Here is a 9,561-nt window from a genome sequence, read left to right as displayed (position 1 = left end):
ATGTCATACACAAATAATTATTATTTTTTTACTGCCAATGGTGAATCTTGTAATTATTTAAAAAGTAATATAGTTTATGTAAATATATTATAAATTTGGGTGTTAATTGTAATTATTCCTTTATTAATATGCATAGATGAAAGAACAAATAAATAATGTGATAGAGCAGAGAAACTACTGCTGCAGATTATGTCATAAGTTCTACGGGAAAATGTGCATATGACAAAAGTGCCCCTTGAAACACTCCCTATATAACGGCTCCTTTTGGTCCCACCATTTTTTATGAAGCTAACATTTAAATATAGTTAAAGCGGCCGACGTCGTTTTCGCGCATAATATTTTAAAAGGATAATTATACTCTCGTCTTATAAGATTTGTTATAATTATACATTAAATTTTTTATAATTTAAAAAATTATGTTGAATTATTCTAAATTTGCTTTATTTAATAAATAAATCACGTCGTTAGTCAAAATTCACTAAATCTGTTTATATTAACAAAAATAAAACTGAATAAAAATTTATATTTACCCTTAATTGACCTATCCGTGACTTATTATAGGTCACACAATTTCTTCCAACTAAACTACCCTTATAACAATTTTAAAATATACTTCCTCATATGTATTAATGCATGATGATGTATGAGTCTATTTTGATCATAAAAAGATTTATTTAACTTGCAATAAATCAGTAATAAGTCAATTGGGGAAACATAGATTTTTGTTTTTATATTTTTGTTAGTATTAATAAATTTGGTGAATTCTGACTAACGGGGGGATTTATTTATTAGATGAAAGTAAACCTTAGAGATGTTAGATGTAATTTTTCAAACCATAGAGGGCCTACGAGTAATTACACCAAATTTCAAAAGAGATAAGTGTAATTATCCCAATTTTAAAATATAAATTTAAATAAATATAAAAAAATTATTAGCAAATAAAATAAAATTATAGAATTCCAATTTTAGCGTATACGGTTTGTATACTCATAACTTTAATTTTATTTTGGATAAATAAATATTTTTCACATTTAAAAAAAGAAAAAACGAAAGAAATAAAAGAAAATTAATTTATCAGTTAATGTAAAATTTAAAAAATGGAATAAATTAATTATCATATTAATTGAAGGACATTTTTGTGTTCATAAAAAATTGGTGTGATGGTGTTATGAACCGTCGTTTGTGAGTGTAGATTGATTTTATATATATATATATATATATATTAGTATAAAAGTATAAATAGATATAGACTAATATATATATATATATATATATATTAATTTTAAAATTGTGGGTGGTGGAGGGGTGGTGGGGGGCACTGGTTTCCAGGGCGCACTTTTTCCTTGCATTTTCAGTGGCTGAGCTGCATGTCTTGTACTGTAGTAGCACTATAGCAACAGAATGCCCCATTCTGCATTTTCTTCTTAATTAACAAAAAGAGAAAAAGAAAACCAATAATAATAATATATGCATTCATCTGATGAGAGATTTAATGAATATCTGCATGTTCTTTTCAAAATTAAATATTCCTATAAAGTTTGTGTAAGATTGAATATTCAAGTATATCTCCCCGGCCAAAAAAAATATAGATATATATAGGTATACACTATTGGAGTCTAGAGATTCCAAGGCATCTAAGATTTACTTTTTTGCATGTCCGGATTGTGATATTATAATGTAGCCTTGGAAGATTAATATTTTGAAACTACTTATTGTTCTCTCTCTCTCTCTCTCTCTCTATATATATATATATATATATAATTGTGTGAAATTATATTTTTAGTGTCATGGTATAGGAGTTCAATATTTTTATTCTTTTTATTTACGAAAATTTTAAAATTAAAAAAACTTGACACATTTTAGTTTTATGCTTTATGGGATTTTCAAAATGGTTCTTGATGCCCCCTAAAGTTATTGACTAAGCCCACGAGCTAGGCATATTAGTCAGCCGGCTAAGAGCCCAATTGGCTCATCAATAGGATGGATAAGAGCCACCAACAGGACGGATAAAGCTCATTAGCAGGAAGGATAAAGCTCACAAGCTTACCAGCTATTTCACTAAGTTGGCATGCCCAAGAGATAGCCCATTTCAGCCGAACACGTCATCATACAGCTAGGAGGACACGTCAAGCTTGCCAACATATTTGTACACAACACTCTAAAATATCTCCAGATGGTTTCAGGTAAATCGGTGATAAAACAAGCTATAAAATCTGTGAATAACTAATTTTCAAAATTATAGGCAAAATTGGCAAGATTTTGTCTGCATCACGTATCTCAGTTAATACTTATCTGAATCGGCAATGGTTTGTTGCAGATGACAGCTGACTCAAAGAGCTTTCTAATGGCGTATGGAACTCAGCAATTGACCTTGTATCCATCTCTATATAAGCCTATAAATAGAGATCTTGTGCAGATTTCTGGGGACACGGTTCTACAACACACTTATTTTCAAACTCTCACTTTCTTGCACTACTCTCTCTCTCTCTCTCTCTCTCTCTCTCTTTAAGCTATCTAAGCTTATGTTTTTCACTCTATATGAATATATACACCTATCACCATTTTATTACATTATTCTCACTTTAATTCAAATTTTTTCGTTTTATTTCTTCATAAACTGCTACTAACTTAAGCATCGAGTGTTAACCTCTGTTTTGCAGGGCTAGTGATTTGATAATCTTAAGATTTTATTGAAGATCCTTCGGCTTGTGGTATGGCCAAATTTTGGGTACCCATCATTTGCACCGTCTATGAGAACACTTGAGCTTTCACGTGAGAAATGGTAAATTCCACCAATGAAGGTGACCACGGATCTTATAAGGGAGACTCTTCTCTCCCTGCTGTGTCTAGACCTACTATTCCACCTACAGACCCCAATATGGGAGATGCTAGCGCTCCCGGCCTAGTTCCAGCACCAGGAGCTAACGCTTCAGTCCCAGCTCCAACTCCCGACCAAGCAGCTGGATCTGTTGTTCTAAACTCGCTCTTCTGTGAGCAACTTTTACATTCATCATGGAAACCATCAACTCAACTTCGTGTCAGCTGGAGATAAGAGGAACGCCAGGAAGTCAAGGTTTAGACGAGCAGATTCTTGCTGGACTCGAGCAGGATTGATCTACCCCTACTGATTTTGCAGGCAATGAAGCAGCTCGACACCACCCCCCTGGCATCTGGCAATCCCTAAGGAAGGAGATGGTGGCACATCATCAGCAGGTGACCAAGGAGACCATGCCTGCTGAGTGGGGCATTCCTTTCGACGAACACATTGTGGCTGAAGAACTTCCTGCTCTTTGCTTTTCATCTAAGGGTTCTCATATTTTATTGACCAAAATTTTTTTTGTAATATTTTAAATTATAGGAGTTTAAAGTACTCAATAGATATATAATTAAAGTGGGTAATTAAAAAAATAGAAGGCCAAATTGCATATTATCTCTTGTGTTTTTAAAATTGACTTAAAAATTCACTTGCATTTCAAAAATAGGTAAAAAAAATGACCCTTTGTTTTCTTAAATATAGCGTACTTGCCCCTCACCATTGGTTGAAATTAACGGTGTTAAATTTGTAGTTAAAATACCGGTATACCCTTATCTATTATATATTATGTCTTATTTTCATGACCGTTAGATTTTTTTATTGCGTAACAACTGTAGAATTTAATCAATATATCTCAATCGTTAAATCTAAATTATTAAGGGTCAAGATTTGATCAATTTGATATGAATTATATCTATAATTATAAGATATAAAATATAAATTATTATTTATAAAAAATAAAAAATAACAAAATTAACTCCCACCCCTCCACCAGGCCCCCCGCCCCCCACCAACTGCCGCCCCTCCCCACCCCAACCCCTCGCGTGACCTAGCGCAGAAGGGGCCGATGTCGCCAACCAACTCCGAGGAGGATGACGGCCATGGTGAAGGCAGAGGGGGGGTGACGTGGGGCGACTGCGACACAGCGATCGCCGAGGGAAGTTTGAGCGACTACGTTACAACAGCTGCTCAAGGAGCTTTGGGTGGTGTTCGCCCATTTCTTTTTATAGTTTTAATAAATTTAAAAATTAATTTAAGAAAGAACAAAATTTAAAAAGGATAAGAAAATTTGATTTAAATTTTTAAAATTTAAGAATAGTTAAAAAAAGTATTAAATTTTTTTATTGTAAATAAATGTACTAACAATGTTTAATTATTTATTGTAAATAATTCATTAAAATATATTTAAATTAGTTAAAAAATATTATTGTTGTTTTTCATTAATTTAAATTTTTAAAAATGAACTTAGTATAATATTTTTTGTAGTGTGATATTAACTTAATCTCTTAATTTAAATTATAATTTATTAAAAATATATATACATTTTTTTGTGTTTTGATCTTGAAATAAAAATATTCAAGAATAAAATTATTTATTGTTTAGGAGGGATGAAGAATATAAAAAAAAAATGATTAAAAACAAGGTTGAAACAAGTATATTTGATCATAGTAATTTTAAACACAATATAAGGGTATTTTTGTCAATTAACAACAAAAAAAAAAAAAGATAAAAAACCTGCAAGATAGTCATGCCCACTCTCACCACCTACGAGTGCACCCCACCTTTTGTTAGTTTCTTTGGAAATGGGGTTTCGTGTTGGGTTTTAGAAATCAAAGGTTTTTCTTTTTTTTTTTTTTTTGCTTATTTTTAAAATACAGGAGAATTTTTAATTATTTTGTAAAATACAGGGAGATAAAATGCAATTGACCATAATAGAATGCCACATTACGTACGAGAAATATAACTAATTTTGATCATAACTAATTGTCATGTTAAAAAAATGAAATATTATGATAAATAGTGATGGACTGTGCTTTGCAACGGCTCATTGATTATTGTATTAAAAAACACGGCCTAAACATTCACCATGGCTCTTGGCAATGAAAGGGAACCAAATAATCAATGCCTAAGTCAAATAAATCGATGGAACCTCAGCTGCTTTGGCGCTCGAGTCACGCTCTGGCGACTTTGAAGCAGGAACGGCGCCTTGAACAACTCTACGATTCATCAAGTCTCGAATTAAAGAGTAAGAATAGAGCGAAGGGTTTGTGCACGTTGTTGGGGATAAATTTTGTGCCTAAGGCAAGAGAATGAATGGAACAAAAACTTGTTTGAGGAGAAAATAGATTTAGAAAGCTGGTGATCATCTAATAGGGGCGAATAAGAAAAACTCACCAGAGGAGAATAAGATGGCCGGAACCGCAAATCTTAATAGAGGCTTTAAGTCGCTCCCGTTATTAATTTAGTCTACTTCCAGAATGTAAAATTCTAATTTATATAGAGTTTGATCGAATTTAAATCAAATATATGATAAATGTTATTAATACATTTATAATTTAATTAGCATATAATTCAGAAGAAATGATCAATCACATAATAATATATTACTCTTACTCTATAATTAATTTTAATTAATCAAATTTAATTTGGGTAAAAAAATTTCCTTCCACAAACAAACAACAAAGAGAATAGAAGTAAAAATCCAAAAACAAGTGACTTCTAGTCCATAATTGAGTCAATGATCGAAAACATCAGGAAGCATTTCATGAATCTCAATCAAAATAACTCCATTTGTTTTTTTTAAAAAAAAATCTATTCTGCTAAAAAAAATCAAATAGTATTATTATGAAGAATATATTTCTAATCCTGTAATTATAGATTATTGTTAGCATTTTTGGTATAGTAACTTATTCTATTTATATATTTGGTCTTTCTTTTTCTTTTTTATTAATTTAATTTTGAACATCTCACAATTTGATCCTTTTTTGATGAATTTAGTCATGTGTTTATAATTTTGATCCTCTTTATATTGGAGTACATATTATTTTTTGTCCTGTAACTGTAGGCTGTTAGGACCAAAATTGTCAAGACAAGATTAAACTTGAACAAAAAAAAACAAATGTGTAATGTTCATAACTAAATTCATAAAAGAGAAGGACTAAATGTTTACATGGAATCAGTTATACATAGGATTAAAAATACTAACATATAGTTATAGGATCAAAAATATAATTTTGTGTGTCATTATTTTTCATGCTAGGATGACAAAACAAGAATATTGGGCGAAATTACTTTTAGTCTCAAAAGATAGGGGTTTCAATACTTTTAGTCTTTTGCTTTATAAGATCTTTAAAATGGTGCCGAATTGAAAAAACTTGACATGTTTAGTTCTATGCTTTGAAATTTTCAAAATGATCCCAAAATTAGGAAAACACAACACATTTAGTCTCATAAAAGTTCCATTAAGAAAAGAACTAAATGTGTTGAATTTTCTTAATTCCGACACCATTTTGAAAGTCCTAGAATGGAGACTAAATCTGTCTAATCCTAACTTATAAGGCTAAAAATGTTGATCCCCTATTATATTAAACTACTTAAATATATAATTTTACTAAAGTATTGTTTTCAAAATAATATACTACTTAGTATGTTAATCAGGCACACTAGAAATTATTAATTGAATGTCTGAATTATTATCTATTGTATATACACATATATATATGATGAGGATTCATGAGAACTTTACAGAGCCACCTGTCTACCCCGCGATCAGGCTGCTCTCCTCTCAAGACCCCATCCTCGCTTAGAAGAATTTGGGGCTCACGCGTTGATGCAGGTAATATGTTGGTCTCTTCCTGTTCACCTTAATGTTTTATGCTAATTTGCCATTTTTGGTAGGCTGGGGCCTTTTTTCAAGCTCTTTCTGTCAAATTCATCGGTATTCGCAAGCGCCAGACGGAGACGAACCAGAAGAATCGCAAGCTAAAGCCCCAGCTAAAAGAGATGCGTGCCAAAGAGAAGAAATGGGAGGAGGAGAGAGTTGCCTTTGAAGCAAAGGCTAAAGATCAAGATGAACTGCGAGCTTCTGAGGTCGCAAGAGCTGAAGCCGTAGCTAGTGAGTTAGCGTTGGCAGAGGGTAAGGAGGTCGGGTTTTCTGCGGGTCATGCTGCAGGTCGCATTCAAGGTGCGATGGAGGTGCGTGAGGAATTTCTCAACTCTGAGGAGTTCACTGATAGAGCTCGCATCCTGTGGCTAGAGGGAGCTCGCGACTTCCTCAAAACTCCCACCTTTCATATCGCAGTGGAGATCAAGGCCTCGACCTACATGAATGATGGATTCAACAAGTGTAAGGCCCATGTTAATTGCTTGCAAGCGTTCAAGGAGGGTTTCAACCAGAGTTGCCTTAACCCAATTTTGGATGAAAATCTCCAACCCTATGCTCCCGAGCCCCTAGTGGAGACCGAAACGAACGAGTTCGCTAGTTTGCTCGATGAGATAGAAACCCAGAATGAATAGGTCTAGCTCGTAGGTCTTGTGGTTGATACTTTTGTCAGATACTAGATAGTTCTCTGATGAACATTTATTTTTTGAACAATTGTAAATGGGGTTGATCCCCTTTTTGCTTTAACTTGTTAGCTGTTACAACTTTTCAATTTCCTTTACTTAATGTGTTGCTTTTAGGTCGAATGCTTTCAACACTTGTTTGTGAATTTTACATCTTTCTCAGATCAACTGCCTCTTCCTAGATCGTGCGATCTTTTTCCAATTGATTTCAAATAGAATGATCTTTCGCAAATTCATCTATCTTTTTTAGATTGAATGATCTTCACAGATCCTGTGATCTTTTTCAGATCCTGCGATCTTTTCCAGATCGAATGATCTTTCAGATCCTGTGATCTTTTTCAGATCTTGCGATCTTTCCCAAATCGAATGATCTTTCATAAATCCTGTGATCTTTTTCACATCCAAGCTTTGTCAAGTTATGCGATCTTTAAATACAATTAAATTGAATTGTAACTGGCATGTTGAGAAGGTTGTAATGGTAAAAATGCAATCTTTTTCAGATACAATATTTACATTTGGCCTTTTTCAGGCTCAAAATATCTGACCTTTTATAGGTATCCTAAGAAGAGGAAAGCATCTGTCCTCACTACAATTTACATAACAAGGTCTTTCTCAGGCTCAAAATCAATCATAGAATTTCTTGAGATTCTGGATGTTACATGGTCGCGCGAGATCTTTCTCTACCATATCTTGGAGCCGGTAGGTGCCCTTTTTCTTGATTTTCGTTATTTTGTAAGGTCCTTCCCATCCCGGATCTAGCTTGCCAACATGCTTGAATACTTTCACTCTTTTCTAGACTAGATCACCCACTTGCAACTGCTTGGGCTTGAGCTTTTTGTTGTAACTTTTTAACATTAGACCCTTATAATATAGCATCTTCGCATAGGCGACCTCTCTTTTCTCCTCCAGCACCTCCAGGTCGAAGGTTTGTTCTCCATGATTGGTCACCGGGTCGTAAGTTGCTATGCGGTGAGACTCTTCTTGTATTTCTGCAGGAATAATAGCTTCAGAACAAAAAACAAGGCAAAATGGGGTCTCACTTGTTGCGGATCGCGGGGTCGTTCGATAGGCCCATGACACCCCAAGCAACTCAACTACCCATGATCCTTTGGAGCTCAGTCTCGCTTTCAAATGCTAAAGGATTGTTCTGTTCATGATCTCAGCTTGCCCGTTCGCTTGCGGGTGACCCACAATTGTAAAATTTGGTTGAATTTTCAGCTCTTTGCACCATTCCGTGATCTTTCTCCCTTGAAACTGGGTACCGTTATCTGAAAACAAAATTCTTGGAATCCCAAACCGGCATATGATATTTTTCCAAATGAAATCGATTACTACTCCCTCTGATATCTTGACTACGGCCTCTGCTTCTACCCATTTAGAGAAATACTCCACTGCGACCACGATAAACTTCTTATGAGCTCGCGCTGGGGGAAATGGTCCCAGAATGTCTATCCCTCATTGGTCAAACGGACAAGTGACCTTTACGGGTTGCATCAGGGTCGCTGGTGCATGAATTTGCGATGCAAACTTCTGACATGCTTCGCATTTCCGAACAAGATCCTTGGTGTCTTTTACCAATGTGGGCCAGAAGAACCCCTGTCTTATTACTTTTTAAGCTAAGGACTTGCCACCCGAGTGGTTTCCGCAGCTTCCTTCGTGAATCTCCCTCATAACATATTCAGCCCTATCTGCATCTAAACATTTCAGCAAAGGTCCCTCAGTTCGTTTGTATAGCTGCATGTCAATCAGCGTGAATCGTGCTACTTTAATTTTAAGTCTCCTCGCGCGTATGGGATCATCTGGTAGAACTCCATCCTTCAAATATCTGACTATTTCATCCTTCCAGGCAGATGACTCTCCAACGACATTTACCTCAACTTCATCTGAGATCGCAGATATCTCCCTAATCATCACTATGATCTTGCGATCCCGAATTCCTGATAAGGTGGTCCCAAATTTCGATAGGGGGTCTGCTTTATCATTCTCACATCTGGGAATTTGGTGGACCTGGCACATATCGAACTGGAACATCAAAGATTTTACTTTCCTGTGGTACAATATCATATTCTTTTCCTTGGTTTCATAGGTCTCCTCGATTTGTAAGGCCATTGAGCTACAAGTTAGTTTCTCTCGCTCCAGCTTTACTTGTTAGCTCTAACCCTATAATTAAAGCCTCATAATCT

This window comes from Sesamum indicum, linkage group LG9 (genome assembly GCF_000512975.1).
Source record: "Sesamum indicum cultivar Zhongzhi No. 13 linkage group LG9, S_indicum_v1.0, whole genome shotgun sequence".
In the NCBI taxonomy this organism is placed as follows: Eukaryota; Viridiplantae; Streptophyta; class Magnoliopsida; order Lamiales; family Pedaliaceae; genus Sesamum; species Sesamum indicum.
Note: the sequence above shows the minus strand (reverse complement) of the source record.